Raw genomic sequence first — 20,589 nt, forward strand, 5'->3', positions numbered from 1 at the left:
TTGTGAGCTCCCGGAAAGAACGCTGAGCAGAGTGTTCACCTCAATGCAGGTGGCTTTTCGTAACCGAATCAAAGTTGCGCAGCACACGAGACTGGTTAGGACTGCCTTCGGTAGCGTTTGGCAAGCTGTGGCAACGTAGGTTTCCAAGGCAGAGGACAGCGTGTCGCCTTGGACTCTGCACGCCAGGAAATGTTAACAAGGGCCTACACGGATGCCTGTTTCTCAGCAGGTCGGGAGGAGACGTGTGGTCTTGCGTGCAGTTGCATGGCAAACAGTGCGGAGGCCAGAGTTCTGTGAGAGCCGACAGCTCTCCTCGCTCTCCATTTAAGCCCGAAGACGGTGGAGAACTCACGGAAACCGCGGCAGGCAAGACCTGTCCGGCGGCCATTTCGCCACTACACTGAGGCCAAGGGTCGCCTTGCGGTTTCCCAGGACGAACGTGGGCTGCAGGATTAGCTCTCCGCCAGAGTTGCAAGAGCCCTGCTTCTCAGGCTAAAATACTCGCTTCCTACACGGGCGTAGGGGCAGAGGAGAGATGCTGGGCAATAGCAGGGTCTTGCAAGCAGCCCCTGAGAAACCGGGATCCAAGCTTCCAAAGGGAAACGCCTGCTTCTGTATGCAGGGTCACCTAGCCCTGTTAGCAGCAAACCTAAGTCCCTGCAGTACTGGCGCTGCAAAGGTTGACCATCGCCAAACAATGGGAACTTCGCTGAATAAATTGTTCTTTCAAGGCCTCTAAGTGTGGCTGGTTCCTTAACACAGGGAAGGCCTCAGCCAGGCGTAGTTGGCAATTCCTCTTACGACGACTACCAGTGTAACGTGAGGAATTGTGCTCTTTGCTCAGGTTGGTCCTCACTACGACTTCCTGCTTAACCTAGAGAGGCGGCAAGTGTGAGCTCCCGGAAAGAACGCTGAGCAGAGTGTTCACCTCAATGCAGGTGGCTTTTCCTCACTGAATGCAAGTGGCCCAGCACATGAGACGGGCTCGGACTGCCTTCGTGAGCGTTGGCATGCTGGGGCAACGTAGGTTTCCAAGGAAGAGGACAGCGTGTCGCCTTGGAGTCTACATGCCAAGAAGTGTTACGAAGGGCCTGCACGGCGGCCTGTTTCTCAGCAGGCCGGGAGGAGACGTGCGGTCTTGCGTTCAGCTGCATGGCAAACAGTTCGGACGCCAGAGTTCTGTGAGAGCCGACAGCTCTCCTCGCTCTCCATTTCAGCCCGAAGACGCTGGAGAACTCACGGAAACCGCGGCAGGCAAGACCTGTCCGGCGGCCATTTCGCCACTACACTGAGGCCAAGGGTCGCCTTGCGGTTTCCCAGGACGAACGTGGGCTGCAGGATTAGCTCTCCGCCAGAGTTGCAAGAGCCCTGCTTCTCAGGCTAAAATACTCGCTTCCTACACGGGCGTAGGGGCAGAGGAGAGATGCTGGGCAATAGCAGGGTCTTGCAAGCAGCCCCTGAGAAACCGGGATCCAAGCTTCCAAAGGGAAACGCCTGCTTCTGTATGCAGGGTCACCTAGCCCTGTTAGCAGCAAACCTAAGTCCCTGCAGTACTGGCGCTGCAAAGGTTGACCATCGCCAAACAATGGGAACTTCGCTGAATAAATTGTTCTTTCAAGGCCTCTAAGTGTGGCTGGTTCCTTAACACAGGGAAGGCCTCAGCCAGGCGTAGTTGGCAATTCCTCTTATGACGACTACCAGTGTAACGTGAGGAATTGTGCTCTTTGCTCAGGTTGGTCCTCACTACGACTTCCTGCTTAACCTAGAGAGGCGGCAAGTGTGAGCTCCCGGAAAGAACGCTGAGCAGAGTGTTCACCTCAATGCAGGTGGCTTTTCCTCACTGAATGCAAGTGGCCCAGCACATGAGACGGGCTCGGACTGCCTTCGTGAGCGTTGGCATGCTGGGGCAACGTAGGTTTCCAAGGAAGAGGACAGCGTGTCGCCTTGGAGTCTACATGCCAAGAAGTGTTACGAAGGGCCTGCACGGCGGCCTGTTTCTCAGCAGGCCGGGAGGAGACGTGCGGTCTTGGGTTCAGCTGCATGGCAAACAGTTCGGACGCCAGAGTTCTGTGAGAGCCGACAGCTCTCCTCGCTCTCCATTTAAGCCCGAAGACGGTGGAGAACTCACGGAAACCGCGGCAGGCAAGACCTGTCCGGCGGCCATTTCGCCACTACACTGAGGCCAAGGGTCGCCTTGCGGTTTCCCAGGACGAACGTGGGCTGCAGGATTAGCTCTCCGCCAGAGTTGCAAGAGCCCTGCTTCTCAGGCTAAAATACTCGCTTCCTACACGGGCGTAGGGGCAGAGGAGAGATGCTGGGCAATAGCAGGGTCTTGCAAGCAGCCCCTGAGAAACCGGGATCCAAGCTTCCAAAGGGAAACGCCTGCTTCTGTATGCAGGGTCACCTAGCCCTGTTAGCAGCAAACCTAAGTCCCTGCAGTACTGGCGCTGCAAAGGTTGACCATCGCCAAACAATGGGAACTTCGCTGAATAAATTGTTCTTTCAAGGCCTCTAAGTGTGGCTGGTTCCTTAACACAGGGAAGGCCTCAGCCAGGCGTAGTTGGCAATTCCTCTTATGACGACTACCAGTGTAACGTGAGGAATTGTGCTCTTTGCTCAGGTTGGTCCTCACTACGACTTCCTGCTTAACCTAGAGAGGCGGCAAGTGTGAGCTCCCGGAAAGAACGCTGAGCAGAGTGTTCACCTCAATGCAGGTAGCTTTTCCTCACTGAATGCAAGTGGCCCAGCACATGAGACGGGCTCGGACTGCCTTCGTGAGCGTTGGCATGCTGGGGCAACGTAGGTTTCCAAGGAAGAGGACAGCGTGTCGCCTTGGAGTCTACATGCCAAGAAGTGTTACGAAGGGCCTGCACGGCGGCCTGTTTCTCAGCAGGCCGGGAGGAGACGTGCGGTCTTGGGTTCAGCTGCATGGCAAACAGTTCGGACGCCAGAGTTCTGTGAGAGCCGACAGCTCTCCTCGCTCTCCATTTAAGCCCGAAGACGGTGGAGAACTCACGGAAACCGCGGCAGGCAAGACCTGTCCGGCGGCCATTTCGCCACTACACTGAGGCCAAGGGTCGCCTTGCGGTTTCCCAGGATGAACGTGGGCTGCAGGATTAGCTCTCCGCCAGAGTTGCAAGAGCCCTGCTTCTCAGGCTAAAATACTCGCTTCCTACACGGGCGTAGGGGCAGAGGAGAGATGCTGGGCAATAGCAGGGTCTTGCAAGCAGCCCCTGAGAAACCGGGATCCAAGCTTCCAAAGGGAAACGCCTGCTTCTGTATGCAGGGTCACCTAGCCCTGTTAGCAGCAAACCTAAGTCCCTGCAGTACTGGCGCTGCAAAGGTTGACCATCGCCAAACAATGGGAACTTCGCTGAATAAATTGTTCTTTCAAGGCCTCTAAGTGTGGCTGGTTCCTTAACACAGGGAAGGCCTCAGCCAGGCGTAGTTGGCAATTCCTCTTACGACGACTACCAGTGTAACGTGAGGAATTGTGCTCTTTGCTCAGGTTGGTCCTCACTACGACTTCCTGCTTAACCTAGAGAGGCGGCAAGTGTGAGCTCCCGGAAAGAACGCTGAGCAGAGTGTTCACCTCAATGCAGGTGGCTTTTCCTCACTGAATGCAAGTGGCCCAGCACATGAGACGGGCTCGGACTGCCTTCGTGAGCGTTGGCATGCTGGGGCAACGTAGGTTTCCAAGGAAGAGGACAGCGTGTCGCCTTGGAGTCTACATGCCAAGAAGTGTTACGAAGGGCCTGCACGGCGGCCTGTTTCTCAGCAGGCCGGGAGGAGACGTGCGGTCTTGGGTTCAGCTGCATGGCAAACAGTTCGGACGCCAGAGTTCTGTGAGAGCCGACAGCTCTCCTCGCTCTCCATTTCAGCCCGAAGACGCTGGAGAACTCACGGAAACCGCGGCAGGCAAGACCTGTCCGGCGGCCATTTCGCCACTACACTGAGGCCAAGGGTCGCCTTGCGGTTTCCCAGGACGAACGTGGGCTGCAGGATTAGCTCTCCGCCAGAGTTGCAAGAGCCCTGCTTCTCAGGCTAAAATACTCGCTTCCTACCCGGGCGTAGGGGCAGAGGAGAGATGCTGGGCAATAGCAGGGTCTTGCAAGCAGCCCCTGAGAAACCGGGATCCAAGCTTCCAAAGGGAAACGCCTGCTTCTGTATGCAGGGTCACCTAGCCCTGTTAGCAGCAAACCTAAGTCCCTGCAGTACTGGCGCTGCAAAGGGAGACCGTCGCAAGACACTGGGAACTTCGCTGAATAAATTGTTCTTTCAAGGCCTCTAAGTGTGGCTGGTTCCTTAACACAGGGAAGGCCTCAGCCAGGCGTAGTTGGCAATTCCTCTTACGACGACTACCAGTGTAACGTGAGGAATTGTGCTCTTTGCTCAGGTTGGTCCTCACTACGACTTCCTGCTTAACCTAGAGAGGCGGCAAGTGTGAGCTCCCGGAAAGAACGCTGAGCAGAGTGTTCACCTCAATGCAGGTGGCTTTTCCTCACTGAATGCAAGTGGCCCAGCACATGAGACGGGCTCGGACTGCCTTCGTGAGCGTTGGCATGCTGGGGCAACGTAGGTTTCCAAGGAAGAGGACAGCGTGTCGCCTTGGAGTCTACATGCCAAGAAGTGTTACGAAGGGCCTGCACGGCGGCCTGTTTCTCAGCAGGCCGGGAGGAGACGTGCGGTCTTGCGTTCAGCTGCATGGCAAACAGTGCGGACGCCAGAGTTCTGTGAGAGCCGACAGCTCTCCTCGCTCTCCATTTAAGCCCGAAGACGGTGGAGAACTCACGGAAACCGCGGCAGGCAAGACCTTCCCGGCGGCCATTTCGCCACTACACTGAGGCCAAGGGTCGCCTTGCGGTTTCCCAGGACGAATGTGGGCTGCAGGATTAGCTCTCCTCCAGAGTTGCAAGAGCCCTGCTTCTCAGGCTAAAATACTCGCTTCCTACCCGGGCGTAGGGGCAGAGGAGAGATGCTGGGCAATAGCAGGGTCTTGCAAGCAGCCCCTGAGAAACCGGGATCCAAGCTTCCAAAGGGAAACGCCCGCTTCTGTATGCAGGGTCACCTAGCCTAGTTAGCAGCAAACCTAAGTCCCTGCTGTATTGGCCCTGCGAAGGGAGACCGTCGCAAGACACTGGGAACTTCGCTGAATAAAGTTTCCTTTACAGGCGTCTAAGTGTGGCGACTTCCCTAACAGAACGAAGACCTTAGCAAGGCCTAGTAGGCAATGCCTCTTACGACGACTACCACTGCAAAGTGAGCAATTGTGCTCTTTGCTCAGTTTGGACCTCACCTCGACATCCTGCTTAACCTAGAGAGGGGGCAATTGTGAGCTCCCGGAAAGAACGCTGAGCAGAGTGTTCACCTCAATGCAGGTGGCTTTTCGTAACCGAATCAAAGTTGCGCAGCACACGAGACTGGTTAGGACTGCCTTCGGAAGCGTTTGGCAAGCTGTGGCAACGTAGGTTTCCAAGGCAGAGGACAGCGTGTCGCCTTGGACTCTGCACGCCAGGAAATGTTAACAAGGGCCTACACGGATGCCTGTTTCTCAGCAGGTCGGGAGGAGACGTGTGGTCTTGCGTGCAGTTGCATGGCAAACAGTGTGGAGGCCAGAGTTCTGTGAGCCGACAGCTCTCCTCGCTCTCCATTTAAGCCCGAAGACGGTGGAGAACTCACGGAAACCGCGGCAGGCAAGACCTGTCCGGCGGCCATTTCGCCACTACACTGAGGCCAAGCGTCGCCTTGCGGTTTCCCAGGACGAACGTGGGCTGCAGGATTAGCTCTCCGCCAGAGTTGCAAGAGCCCTGCTTCTCAGGCTAAAATACTCGCTTCCTACCCGGGCGTAGGAGCAGAGGAGAGATGCTGGGCAATAGCAGGGTCTTGCAAGCAGCCCCTGAGAAACCGGGATCCAAGCTTCCAAAGGGAAACGCCTGCTTCTGTATGCAGGGTCACCTAGCCCTGTTAGCAGCAAACCTAAGTCCCTGCAGTACTGGCGCTGCAAAGGTTGACCATCGCCAAACAATGGGAACTTCGCTGAATAAATTGTTCTTTCAAGGCCTCTAAGTGTGGCTGGTTCCTTAACACAGGGAAGGCCTCAGCCAGGCGTAGTTGGCAATTCCTCTTATGACGACTACCAGTGTAACGTGAGGAATTGTGCTCTTTGCTCAGGTTGGTCCTCACTACGACTTCCTGCTTAACCTAGAGAGGCGGCAAGTGTGAGCTCCCGGAAAGAACGCTGAGCAGAGTGTTCACCTCAATGCAGGTAGCTTTTCCTCACTGAATGCAAGTGGCCCAGCACATGAGACGGGCTCGGACTGCCTTCGTGAGCGTTGGCATGCTGGGGCAACGTAGGTTTCCAAGGAAGAGGACAGCGTGTCGCCTTGGAGTCTACATGCCAAGAAGTGTTACGAAGGGCCTGCACGGCGGCCTGTTTCTCAGCAGGCCGCGAGGAGACGTGCGGTCTTGGGTTCAGCTGCATGGCAAACAGTTCGGACGCCAGAGTTCTGTGAGAGCCGACAGCTCTCCTCGCTCTCCATTTCAGCCCGAAGACGCTGGAGAACTCACGGAAACCGCGGCAGGCAAGACCTGTCCGGCGGCCATTTCGCCACTACACTGAGGCCAAGGGTCGCCTTGCGGTTTCCCAGGACGAACGTGGGCTGCAGGATTAGCTCTCCGCCAGAGTTGCAAGAGCCCTGCTTCTCAGGCTAAAATACTCACTTCCTACCCGGGCGTAGGGGCAGAGGAGAGATGCTGGGCAATAGCAGGGTCTTGCAAGCAGCCCCTGAGAAACCGGGATCCAAGCTTCCAAAGGGAAACGCCTGCTTCTGTATGCAGGGTCACCTAGCCCTGTTAGCAGCAAACCTAAGTCCCTGCAGTACTGGCGCTGCAAAGGGAGACCGTCGCAAGACACTGGGAACTTCGCTGAATAAATTGTTCTTTCAAGGCCTCTAAGTGTGGCTGGTTCCTTAACACAGGGAAGGCCTCAGCCAGGCGTAGTTGGCAATTCCTCTTATGAGGACTACCAGTGTAACGTGAGGAATTGTGCTCTTTGCTCAGGTTGGTCCTCACTACGACTTCCTGCTTAACCTAGAGAGGCGGCAAGTGTGAGCTCCCGGAAAGAACGCTGAGCAGAGTGTTCACCTCAATGCAGGTGGCTTTTCCTCACTGAATGCAAGTGGCCCAGCACATGAGACGGGCTCGGACTGCCTTCGTGAGCGTTGGCATGCTGGGGCAACGTAGGTTTCCAAGGAAGAGGACAGCGTGTCGCCTTGGAGTCTACATGCCAAGAAGTGTTACGAAGGGCCTGCACGGCGGCCTGTTTCTCAGCAGGCCGGGAGGAGACGTGCGGTCTTGGGTTCAGCTGCATGGCAAACAGTTCGGACGCCAGAGTTCTGTGAGAGCCGACAGCTCTCCTCGCTCTCCATTTCAGCCCGAAGACGCTGGAGAACTCACGGAAACCGCGGCAGGCAAGACCTGTCCGGCGGCCATTTCGCCACTACACTGAGACCAAGGGTCGCCTTGCGGTTTCCCAGGACGAACGTGGGCTGCAGGATTAGCTCTCCGCCAGAGTTGCAAGAGCCCTGCTTCTCAGGCTAAAATACTCGCTTCCTACCCGGGCGTAGGGGCAGAGGAGAGATGCTGGGCAATAGCAGGGTCTTGCAAGCAGCCCCTGAGAAACCGGGATCCAAGCTTCCAAAGGGAAACGCCTGCTTCTGTATGCAGGGTCACCTAGCCCTGTTAGCAGCAAACCTAAGTCCCTGCAGTACTGGCGCTGCAAAGGGAGACCGTCGCAAGAAACTGGGAACTTCGCTGAATAAATTGTTCTTTCAAGGCCTCTAAGTGTGGCTGGTTCCTTAACACAGGGAAGGCCTCAGCCAGGCGTAGTTGGCAATTCCTCTTACGACGACTACCAGTGTAACGTGAGGAATTGTGCTCTTTGCTCAGGTTGGTCCTCACTACGACTTCCTGCTTAACCTAGAGAGGCGGCAAGTGTGAGCTCCCGGAAAGAACGCTGAGCAGAGTGTTCACCTCAATGCAGGTGGCTTTTCCTCACTGAATGCAAGTGGCCCAGCACATGAGACGGGCTCAGACTGCCTTCGTGAGCGTTGGCATGCTGGGGCAACGTAGGTTTCCAAGGAAGAGGACAGCGTGTCGCCTTGGAGTCTACATGCCAAGAAGTGTTACGAAGGGCCTGCACGGCGGCCTGTTTCTCAGCAGGCCGGGAGGAGACGTGCGGTCTTGCGTTCAGCTGCATGGCAAACAGTGTGGACGCCAGAGTTCTGTGAGAGCCGACAGCTCTCCTCGCTCTCCATTTAAGCCCGAAGACGGTGGAGAACTCACGGAAACCGCGGCAGGCAAGACCTGTCCGGCGGCCATTTCGCCACTACACTGAGGCCAAGGGTCGCCTTGCGGTTTCCCAGGACGAACGTGGGCTGCAGGATTAGCTCTCCGCCAGAGTTGCAAGAGCCCTGCTTCTCAGGCTAAAATACTCGCTTCCTACCCGGGCGTAGGGGCAGAGGAGAGATGCTGGGCAATAGCAGGGTCTTGCAAGCAGCCCCTGAGAAACCGGGATCCAAGCTTCCAAAGGGAAACGCCTGCTTCTGTATGCAGGGTCACCTAGCCTAGTTAGCAGCAAACCTAAGTCCCTGCTGTATTGGCCCTGCGAAGGGAGACCGTCGCAAGACACTGGGAACTTCGCTGAATAAAGTTTCCTTTACAGGCGTCTAAGTGTGGCGACTTCCCTAACAGAACGAAGACCTTAGCAAGGCCTAGTAGGCAATGCCTCTTACGACGACTACCACTGCAAAGTGAGCAATTGTGCTCTTTGCTCAGTTTGGACCTCACCTCGACATCCTGCTTAACCTAGAGAGGGGGCAATTGTGAGCTCCCGGAAAGAACGCTGAGCAGAGTGTTCACCTCAATGCAGGTGGCTTTTCGTAACCGAATCAAAGTTGCGCAGCACACGAGACTGGTTAGGACTGCCTTCGGTAGCGTTTGGCAAGCTGTGGCAACGTAGGTTTCCAAGGCAGAGGACAGCGTGTCGCCTTGGACTCTGCACGCCAGGAAATGTTAACAAGGCCCTACACGGATGCCTGTTTCTCAGCAGGTCGGGAGGAGACGTGTGGTCTTGCGTGCAGTTGCATGGCAAACAGTGTGGAGGCCAGAGTTCTGTGAGCCGACAGCTCTCCTCGCTCTCCATTTAAGCCCGAAGACGGTGGAGAACTCACGGAAACCGCGGCAGGCAAGACCTGTCCGGCGGCCATTTCGCCACTACACTGAGGCCAAGGGTCGCCTTGCGGTTTCCCAGGACGAACGTGGGCTGCAGGATTAGCTCTCCGCCAGAGTTGCAAGAGCCCTGCTTCTCAGGCTAAAATACTCGCTTCCTACCCGGGCGTAGGGGCAGAGGAGAGATGCTGGGCAATAGCAGGGTCTTGCAAGCAGCCCCTGAGAAACCGGGATCCAAGCTTCCAAAGGGAAACGCCTGCTTCTGTATGCAGGGTCACCTAGCCCTGTTAGCAGCAAACCTAAGTCCCTGCAGTACTGGCGCTGCAAAGGGAGACCGTCGCAAGACACTGGGAACTTCGCTGAATAAATTGTTCTTTCAAGGCCTCTAAGTGTGGCTGGTTCCTTAACACAGGGAAGGCCTCAGCCAGGCGTAGTTGGCAATTCCTCTTATGACGACTACCAGTGTAACGTGAGGAATTGTGCTCTTTGCTCAGGTTGGTCCTCACTACGACTTCCTGCTTAACCTAGAGAGGCGGCAAGTGTGAGCTCCCGGAAAGAACGCTGAGCAGAGTGTTCACCTCAATGCAGGTGGCTTTTCCTCACTGAATGCAAGTGGCCCAGCACATGAGACGGGCTCGGACTGCCTTCGTGAGCGTTGGCATGCTGGGGCAACGTAGGTTTCCAAGGAAGAGGACAGCGTGTCGCCTTGGAGTCTACATGCCAAGAAGTGTTACGAAGGGCCTGCACGGCGGCCTGTTTCTCAGCAGGCCGGGAGGAGACGTGCGGTCTTGGGTTCAGCTGCATGGCAAACAGTTCGGACGCCAGAGTTCTGTGAGAGCCGACAGCTCTCCTCGCTCTCCATTTCAGCCCGAAGACGCTGGAGAACTCACGGAAACCGCGGCAGGCAAGACCTGTCCGGCGGCCATTTCGCCACTACACTGAGACCAAGGGTCGCCTTGCGGTTTCCCAGGACGAACGTGGGCTGCAGGATTAGCTCTCCGCCAGAGTTGCAAGAGCCCTGCTTCTCAGGCTAAAATACTCGCTTCCTACCCGGGCGTAGGGGCAGAGGAGAGATGCTGGGCAATAGCAGGGTCTTGCAAGCAGCCCCTGAGAAACCGGGATCCAAGCTTCCAAAGGGAAACGCCTGCTTCTGTATGCAGGGTCACCTAGCCCTGTTAGCAGCAAACCTAAGTCCCTGCAGTACTGGCGCTGCAAAGGGAGACCGTCGCAAGACACTGGGAACTTCGCTGAATAAATTGTTCTTTCAAGGCCTCTAAGTGTGGCTGGTTCCTTAACACAGGGAAGGCCTCAGCCAGGCGTAGTTGGCAATTCCTCTTACGACGACTACCAGTGTAACGTGAGGAATTGTGCTCTTTGCTCAGGTTGGTCCTCACTACGACTTCCTGCTTAACCTAGAGAGGCGGCAAGTGTGAGCTCCCGGAAAGAACGCTGAGCAGAGTGTTCACCTCAATGCAGGTGGCTTTTCCTCACTGAATGCAAGTGGCCCAGCACATGAGACGGGCTCGGACTGCCTTCGTGAGCGTTGGCATGCTGGGGCAACGTAGGTTTCCAAGGAAGAGGACAGCGTGTCGCCTTGGAGTCTACATGCCAAGAAGTGTTACGAAGGGCCTGCACGGCGGCCTGTTTCTCAGCAGGCCGGGAGGAGACGTGCGGTCTTGCGTTCAGCTGCATGGCAAACAGTGCGGACGCCAGAGTTCTGTGAGAGCCGACAGCTCTCCTCGCTCTCCATTTAAGCCCGAAGACGGTGGAGAACTCACGGAAACCGCGGCAGGCAAGACCTTCCCGGCGGCCATTTCGCCACTACACTGAGGCCAAGGGTCGCCTTGCGGTTTCCCAGGACGAATGTGGGCTGCAGGATTAGCTCTCCTCCAGAGTTGCAAGAGCCCTGCTTCTCAGGCTAAAATACTCGCTTCCTACCCGGGCGTAGGGGCAGAGGAGAGATGCTGGGCAATAGCAGGGTCTTGCAAGCAGCCCCTGAGAAACCGGGATCCAAGCTTCCAAAGGGAAACGCCTGCTTCTGTATGCAGGGTCACCTAGCCTAGTTAGCAGCAAACCTAAGTCCCTGCTGTATTGGCCCTGCGAAGGGAGACCGTCGCAAGACACTGGGAACTTCGCTGAATAAAGTTTCCTTTACAGGCGTCTAAGTGTGGCGACTTCCCTAACAGAACGAAGACCTTAGCAAGGCCTAGTAGGCAATGCCTCTTACGACGACTACCACTGCAAAGTGAGCAATTGTGCTCTTTGCTCAGTTTGGACCTCACCTCGACATCCTGCTTAACCTAGAGAGGGGGCAATTGTGAGCTCCCGGAAAGAACGCTGAGCAGAGTGTTCACCTCAATGCAGGTGGCTTTTCGTAACCGAATCAAAGTTGCGCAGCACACGAGACTGGTTAGGACTGCCTTCGGAAGCGTTTGGCAAGCTGTGGCAACGTAGGTTTCCAAGGCAGAGGACAGCGTGTCGCCTTGGACTCTGCACGCCAGGAAATGTTAACAAGGGCCTACACGGATGCCTGTTTCTCAGCAGGTCGGGAGGAGACGTGTGGTCTTGCGTGCAGTTGCATGGCAAACAGTGTGGAGGCCAGAGTTCTGTGAGCCGACAGCTCTCCTCGCTCTCCATTTAAGCCCGAAGACGGTGGAGAACTCACGGAAACCGCGGCAGGCAAGACCTGTCCGGCGGCCATTTCGCCACTACACTGAGGCCAAGGGTCGCCTTGCGGTTTCCCAGGACGAACGTGGGCTGCAGGATTAGCTCTCCGCCAGAGTTGCAAGAGCCCTGCTTCTCAGGCTAAAATACTCGCTTCCTACCCGGGCGTAGGGGCAGAGGAGAGATGCTGGGCAATAGCAGGGTCTTGCAAGCAGCCCCTGAGAAACCGGGATCCAAGCTTCCAAAGGGAAACGCCTGCTTCTGTATGCAGGGTCACCTAGCCCTGTTAGCAGCAAACCTAAGTCCCTGCAGTACTGGCGCTGCAAAGGTTGACCATCGCCAAACAATGGGAACTTCGCTGAATAAATTGTTCTTTCAAGGCCTCTAAGTGTGGCTGGTTCCTTAACACAGGGAAGGTCTCAGCCAGGCGTAGTTGGCAATTCCTCTTACGACGACTACCAGTGTAACGTGAGGAATTGTGCTCTTTGCTCAGGTTGGTCCTCACTACGACTTCCTGCTTAACCTAGAGAGGCGGCAAGTGTGAGCTCCCGGAAAGAACGCTGAGCAGAGTGTTCACCTCAATGCAGGTGGCTTTTCCTCACTGAATGCAAGTGGCCCAGCACATGAGACGGGCTCGGACTGCCTTCGTGAGCGTTGGCATGCTGGGGCAACGTAGGTTTCCAAGGAAGAGGACAGCGTGTCGCCTTGGAGTCTACATGCCAAGAAGTGTTACGAAGGGCCTGCACGGCGGCCTGTTTCTCAGCAGGCCGGGAGGAGACGTGCGGTCTTGGGTTCAGCTGCATGGCAAACAGTTCGGACGCCAGAGTTCTGTGAGAGCCGACAGCTCTCCTCGCTCTCCATTTCAGCCCGAAGACGCTGGAGAACTCACGGAAACCGCGGCAGGCAAGACCTGTCCGGCGGCCATTTCGCCACTACACTGAGGCCAAGGGTCGCCTTGCGGTTTCCCAGGACGAACGTGGGCTGCAGGATTAGCTCTCCGCCAGAGTTGCAAGAGCCCTGCTTCTCAGGCTAAAATACTCGCTTCCTACCCGGGCGTAGGGGCAGAGGAGAGATGCTGGGCAATAGCAGGGTCTTGCAAGCAGCCCCTGAGAAACCGGGATCCAAGCTTCCAAAGGGAAACGCCTGCTTCTGTATGCAGGGTCACCTAGCCCTGTTAGCAGCAAACCTAAGTCCCTGCAGTACTGGCGCTGCAAAGGGAGACCGTCGCAAGACACTGGGAACTTCGCTGAATAAATTGTTCTTTCAAGGCCTCTAAGTGTGGCTGGTTCCTTAACACAGGGAAGGCCTCAGCCAGGCGTAGTTGGCAATTCCTCTTACGACAACTACCAGTGTAACGTGAGGAATTGTGCTCTTTGCTCAGGTTGGTCCTCACTACGACTTCCTGCTTAACCTAGAGAGGCGGCAAGTGTGAGCTCCCGGAAAGAACGCTGAGCAGAGTGTTCACCTCAATGCAGGTGGCTTTTCCTCACTGAATGCAAGTGGCCCAGCACATGAGACGGGCTCAGACTGCCTTCGTGAGCGTTGGCATGCTGGGGCAACGTAGGTTTCCAAGGAAGAGGACAGCGTGTCGCCTTGGAGTCTACATGCCAAGAAGTGTTACGAAGGGCCTGCACGGCGGCCTGTTTCTCAGCAGGCCGGGAGGAGACGTGCGGTCTTGCGTTCAGCTGCATGGCAAACAGTGTGGACGCCAGAGTTCTGTGAGAGCCGACAGCTCTCCTCGCTCTCCATTTAAGCCCGAAGACGGTGGAGAACTCACGGAAACCGCGGCAGGCAAGACCTGTCCGGCGGCCATTTCGCCACTACACTGAGGCCAAGGGTCGCCTTGCGGTTTCCCAGGACGAACGTGGGCTGCAGGATTAGCTCTCCGCCAGAGTTGCAAGAGCCCTGCTTCTCAGGCTAAAATACTCGCTTCCTACCCGGGCGTAGGGGCAGAGGAGAGATGCTGGGCAATAGCAGGGTCTTGCAAGCAGCCCCTGAGAAACCGGGATCCAAGCTTCCAAAGGGAAACGCCTGCTTCTGTATGCAGGGTCACCTAGCCTAGTTAGCAGCAAACCTAAGTCCCTGCTGTATTGGCCCTGCGAAGGGAGACCGTCGCAAGACACTGGGAACTTCGCTGAATAAAGTTTCCTTTACAGGCGTCTAAGTGTGGCGACTTCCCTAACAGAACGAAGACCTTAGCAAGGCCTAGTAGGCAATGCCTCTTACGACGACTACCACTGCAAAGTGAGCAATTGTGCTCTTTGCTCAGTTTGGACCTCACCTCGACATCCTGCTTAACCTAGAGAGGGGGCAATTGTGAGCTCCCGGAAAGAACGCTGAGCAGAGTGTTCACCTCAATGCAGGTGGCTTTTCGTAACCGAATCAAAGTTGCGCAGCACACGAGACTGGTTAGGACTGCCTTCGGTAGCGTTTGGCAAGCTGTGGCAACGTAGGTTTCCAAGGCAGAGGACAGCGTGTCGCCTTGGACTCTGCACGCCAGGAAATGTTAACAAGGGCCTACACGGATGCCTGTTTCTCAGCAGGTCGGGAGGAGACGTGTGGTCTTGCGTGCAGTTGCATGGCAAACAGTGTGGAGGCCAGAGTTCTGTGAGCCGACAGCTCTCCTCGCTCTCCATTTAAGCCCGAAGACGGTGGAGAACTCACGGAAACCGCGGCAGGCAAGACCTGTCCGGCGGCCATTTCGCCACTACACTGAGGCCAAGGGTCGCCTTGCGGTTTCCCAGGACGAACGTGGGCTGCAGGATTAGCTCTCCGCCAGAGTTGCAAGAGCCCTGCTTCTCAGGCTAAAATACTCGCTTCCTACCCGGGCGTAGGGGCAGAGGAGAGATGCTGGGCAATAGCAGGGTCTTGCAAGCAGCCCCTGAGAAACCGGGATCCAAGCTTCCAAAGGGAAACGCCTGCTTCTGTATGCAGGGTCACCTAGCCCTGTTAGCAGCAAACCTAAGTCCCTGCAGTACTGGCGCTGCAAAGGGAGACCGTCGCAAGACACTGGGAACTTCGCTGAATAAATTGTTCTTTCAAGGCCTCTAAGTGTGGCTGGTTCCTTAACACAGGGAAGGCCTCAGCCAGGCGTAGTTGGCAATTCCTCTTATGAGGACTACCAGTGTAACGTGAGGAATTGTGCTCTTTGCTCAGGTTGGTCCTCACTACGACTTCCTGCTTAACCTAGAGAGGCGGCAAGTGTGAGCTCCCGGAAAGAACGCTGAGCAGAGTGTTCACCTCAATGCAGGTGGCTTTTCCTCACTGAATGCAAGTGGCCCAGCACATGAGACGGGCTCGGACTGCCTTCGTGAGCGTTGGCATGCTGGGGCAACGTAGGTTTCCAAGGAAGAGGACAGCGTGTCGCCTTGGAGTCTACATGCCAAGAAGTGTTACGAAGGGCCTGCACGGCGGCCTGTTTCTCAGCAGGCCGGGAGGAGACGTGCGGTCTTGGGTTCAGCTGCATGGCAAACAGTTCGGACGCCAGAGTTCTGTGAGAGCCGACAGCTCTCCTCGCTCTCCATTTCAGCCCGAAGACGCTGGAGAACTCACGGAAACCGCGGCAGGCAAGACCTGTCCGGCGGCCATTTCGCCACTACACTGAGACCAAGGGTCGCCTTGCGGTTTCCCAGGACGAACGTGGGCTGCAGGATTAGCTCTCCGCCAGAGTTGCAAGAGCCCTGCTTCTCAGGCTAAAATACTCGCTTCCTACCCGGGCGTAGGGGCAGAGGAGAGATGCTGGGCAATAGCAGGGTCTTGCAAGCAGCCCCTGAGAAACCGGGATCCAAGCTTCCAAAGGGAAACGCCTGCTTCTGTATGCAGGGTCACCTAGCCCTGTTAGCAGCAAACCTAAGTCCCTGCAGTACTGGCGCTGCAAAGGGAGACCGTCGCAAGACACTGGGAACTTCGCTGAATAAATTGTTCTTTCAAGGCCTCTAAGTGTGGCTGGTTCCTTAACACAGGGAAGGCCTCAGCCAGGCGTAGTTGGCAATTCCTCTTACGACGACTACCAGTGTAACGTGAGGAATTGTGCTCTTTGCTCAGGTTGGTCCTCACTACGACTTCCTGCTTAACCTAGAGAGGCGGCAAGTGTGAGCTCCCGGAAAGAACGCTGAGCAGAGTGTTCACCTCAATGCAGGTGGCTTTTCCTCACTGAATGCAAGTGGCCCAGCACATGAGACGGGCTCGGACTGCCTTCGTGAGCGTTGGCATGCTGGGGCAACGTAGGTTTCCAAGGAAGAGGACAGCGTGTCGCCTTGGAGTCTACATGCCAAGAAGTGTTACGAAGGGCCTGCACGGCGGCCTGTTTCTCAGCAGGCCGGGAGGAGACGTGCGGTCTTGCGTTCAGCTGCATGGCAAACAGTGCGGACGCCAGAGTTCTGTGAGAGCCGACAGCTCTCCTCGCTCTCCATTTAAGCCCGAAGACGGTGGAGAACTCACGGAAACCGCGGCAGGCAAGACCTTCCCGGCGGCCATTTCGCCACTACACTGAGGCCAAGGGTCGCCTTGCGGTTTCCCAGGACGAATGTGGGCTGCAGGATTAGCTCTCCTCCAGAGTTGCAAGAGCCCTGCTTCTCAGGCTAAAATACTCGCTTCCTACCCGGGCGTAGGGGCAGAGGAGAGATGCTGGGCAATAGCAGGGTCTTGCAAGCAGCCCCTGAGAAACCGGGATCCAAGCTTCCAAAGGGAAACGCCTGCTTCTGTATGCAGGGTCACCTAGCCTAGTTAGCAGCAAACCTAAGTCCCTGCTGTATTGGCCCTGCGAAGGGAGACCGTCGCAAGACACTGGGAACTTCGCTGAATAAAGTTTCCTTTACAGGCGTCTAAGTGTGGCGACTTCCCTAACAGAACGAAGACCTTAGCAAGGCCTAGTAGGCAATGCCTCTTACGACGACTACCACTGCAAAGTGAGCAATTGTGCTCTTTGCTCAGTTTGGACCTCACCTCGACATCCTGCTTAACCTAGAGAGGGGGCAATTGTGAGCTCCCGGAAAGAACGCTGAGCAGAGTGTTCACCTCAATGCAGGTGGCTTTTCGTAACCGAATCAAAGTTGCGCAGCACACGAGACTGGTTAGGACTGCCTTCGGAAGCGTTTGGCAAGCTGTGGCAACGTAGGTTTCCAAGGCAGAGGACAGCGTGTCGCCTTGGACTCTGCACGCCAGGAAATGTTAACAAGGGCCTACACGGATGCCTGTTTCTCAGCAGGTCGGGAGGAGACGTGTGGTCTTGCGTGCAGTTGCATGGCAAACAGTGTGGAGGCCAGAGTTCTGTGAGCCGACAGCTCTCCTCGCTCTCCATTTAAGCCCGAAGACGGTGGAGAACTCACGGAAACCGCGGCAGGCAAGACCTGTCCGGCGGCCATTTCGCCACTACACTGAGGCCAAGGGTCGCCTTGCGGTTTCCCAGGACGAACGTGGGCTGCAGGATTAGCTCTCCGCCAGAGTTGCAAGAGCCCTGCTTCTCAGGCTAAAATACTCGCTTCCTACCCGGGCGTAGGGGCAGAGGAGAGATGCTGGGCAATAGCAGGGTCTTGCAAGCAGCCCCTGAGAAACCGGGATCCAAGCTTCCAAAGGGAAACGCCTGCTTCTGTATGCAGGGTCACCTAGCCCTGTTAGCAGCAAACCTAAGTCCCTGCAGTACTGGCGCTGCAAAGGTTGACCATCGCCAAACAATGGGAACTTCGCTGAATAAATTGTTCTTTCAAGGCCTCTAAGTGTGGCTGGTTCCTTAACACAGGGAAGGTCTCAGCCAGGCGTAGTTGGCAATTCCTCTTACGACGACTACCAGTGTAACGTGAGGAATTGTGCTCTTTGCTCAGGTTGGTCCTCACTACGACTTCCTGCTTAACCTAGAGAGGCGGCAAGTGTGAGCTCCCGGAAAGAACGCTGAGCAGAGTGTTCACCTCAATGCAGGTGGCTTTTCCTCACTGAATGCAAGTGGCCCAGCACATGAGACGGGCTCGGACTGCCTTCGTGAGCGTTGGCATGCTGGGGCAACGTAGGTTTCCAAGGAAGAGGACAGCGTGTCGCCTTGGAGTCTACATGCCAAGAAGTGTTACGAAGGGCATGCACGGCAGCCTGTTTCTCAGCAGGCCGGGAGGAGACGTGCGGTCTTGGGTTCAGCTGCATGGCAAACAGTTCGGACGCCAGAGTTCTGTGAGAGCCGACAGCTCTCCTCGCTCTCCATTTCAGCCCGAAGACGCTGGAGAACTCACGGAAACCGCGGCAGGCAAGACCTGTCCGGCGGCCATTTCGCCACTACACTGAGGCCAAGGGTCGCCTTGCGGTTTCCCAGGACGAACGTGGGCTGCAGGATTAGCTCTCCGCCAGAGTTGCAAGAGCCCTGCTTCTCAGGCTAAAATACTCGCTTCCTACCCGGGCGTAGGGGCAGAGGAGAGATGCTGGGCAATAGCAGGGTCTTGCAAGCAGCCCCTGAGAAACCGGGATCCAAGCTTCCAAAGGGAAACGCCTGCTTCTGTATGCAGGGTCACCTAGCCCTGTTAGCAGCAAACCTAAGTCCCTGCAGTACTGGCGCTGCAAAGGGAGACCGTCGCAAGACACTGGGAACTTCGCTGAATAAACTGTTCTTTCAAGGCCTCTAAGTGTGGCTGGTTCCTTAACACAGGGAAGGCCTCAGCCAGGCGTAGTTGGCAATTCCTCTTACGACGACTACCAGTGTAACGTGAGGAATTGTGCTCTTTGCTCAGGTTGGTCCTCACTACGACTTCCTGCTTAACCTAGAGAGGCGGCAAGTGTGAGCTCCCGGAAAGAACGCTGAGCAGAGTGTTCACCTCAATGCAGGTGGCTTTTCCTCACTGAATGCAAGTGGCCCAGCACATGAGACGGGCTCGGACTGCCTTCGTGAGCGTTGGCATGCTGGGGCAACGTAGGTTTCCAAGGAAGAGGACAGCGTGTCGCCTTGGAGTCTACATGCCAAGAAGTGTTACGAAGGGCCTGCACGGCGGCCTGTTTCTCAGCAGGCCGGGAGGAGACGTGCGGTCTTGGGTTCAGCTGCATGGCAAACAGTTCGGACGCCAGAGTTCTGTGAGAGCCGACAGCTCTCCTCGCTCTCCATTTCAGCCCGAAGACGCTGGAGAACTCACGGAAACCGCGGCAGGCAAGACCTGTCCGGCGGCCATTTCGCCACTACACTGAGACCAAGGGTCGCCTTGCGGTTTCCCAGGACGAACGTGGGCTGCAGGATTAGCTCTCCGCCAGAGTTGCAAGAGCCCTGCTTCTCAGGCTAAAATACTCGCTTCCTACCCGGGCGTAGGGGCAGAGGAGAGATGCTGGGCAATAGCAGGGTCTTGCAAGCAGCCCCTGAGAAACCGGGATCCAAGCTTCCAAAGGGAAACGCCTGCTTCTGTATGCAGGGTCACCTAGCCCTGTTAGCAGCAAACCTAAGTCCCTGCAGTACTGGCGCTGCAAAGGGAGACCGTCGCAAGACACTGGGAACTTCGCTGAATAAATTGTTCTTTCAAGGCCTCTAAGTGTGGCTGGTTCCTTAACACAGGGAAGGCCTCAGCCAGGCGTAGTTGGCAATTCCTCTTACGACGACTACCAGTGTAACGTGAGGAATTGTGCTCTTTGCTCAGGTTGGTCCTCACTACGACTTCCTGCTTAACCTAGAGAGGCGGCAAGTGTGAGCTCCCGGAAAGAACGCTGAGCAGAGTGTTCACCTCAATGCAGGTGGCTTTTCCTCACTGAATGCAAGTGGCCCAGCACATGAGACGGGCTCGGACTGCCTTCGTGAGCGTTGGCATGCTGGGGCAACGTAGGTTTCCAAGGAAGAGGACAGCGTGTCGCCTTGGAGTCTACATGCCAAGAAGTGTTACGAAGGGCCTGCACGGCGGCCTGTTTCTCAGCAGGCCGGGAGGAGACGTGCGGTCTTGCGTTCAGCTGCATGGCAAACAGTGCGGACGCCAGAGTTCTGTGAGAGCCGACAGCTCTCCTCGCTCTCCATTTAAGCCCGAAGACGGTGGAGAACTCACGGAAACCGCGGCAGGCAAGACCTTCCCGGCGGCCATTTCGCCACTACACTGAGGCCAAGGGTCGCCTTGCGGTTTCCCAGGACGAATGTGGGCTGCAGGATTAGCTCTCCTCCAGAGTTGCAAGAGCCCTGCTTCTCAGGCTAAAATACTCGCTTCCTACCCGGGCGTAGGGGCAGAGGAGAGATGCTGGGCAATAGCAGGGTCTTGCAAGCAGCCCCTGAGAAACCGGGATCCAAGCTTCCAAAGGGAAACGCCTGCTTCTGTATGCAGGGTCACCTAGCCTAGTTAGCAGCAAACCTAAGTCCCTGCTGTATTGGCCCTGCGAAGGGAGACCGTCGCAAGACACTGGGAACTTCGCTGAATAAAGTTTCCTTTACAGGCGTCTAAGTGTGGCGACTTCCCTAACAGAACGAAGACCTTAGCAAGGCCTAGTAGGCAATGCCTCTTACGACGACTACCACTGCAAAGTGAGCAATTGTGCTCTTTGCTCAGTTTGGACCTCACCTCGACATCCTGCTTAACCTAGAGAGGGGGCAATTGTGAGCTCCCGGAAAGAACGCTGAGCAGAGTGTTCACCTCAATGCAGGTGGCTTTTCGTAACCGAATCAAAGTTGCGCAGCACACGAGACTGGTTAGGACTGCCTTCGGAAGCGTTTGGCAAGCTGTGGCAACGTAGGTTTCCAAGGCAGAGGACAGCGTGTCGCCT

The sequence above is a fragment of the Pseudorca crassidens genome, chromosome 6 (genome assembly GCF_039906515.1).
Source record: "Pseudorca crassidens isolate mPseCra1 chromosome 6, mPseCra1.hap1, whole genome shotgun sequence".
Taxonomy (NCBI): domain Eukaryota; kingdom Metazoa; phylum Chordata; class Mammalia; order Artiodactyla; family Delphinidae; genus Pseudorca; species Pseudorca crassidens.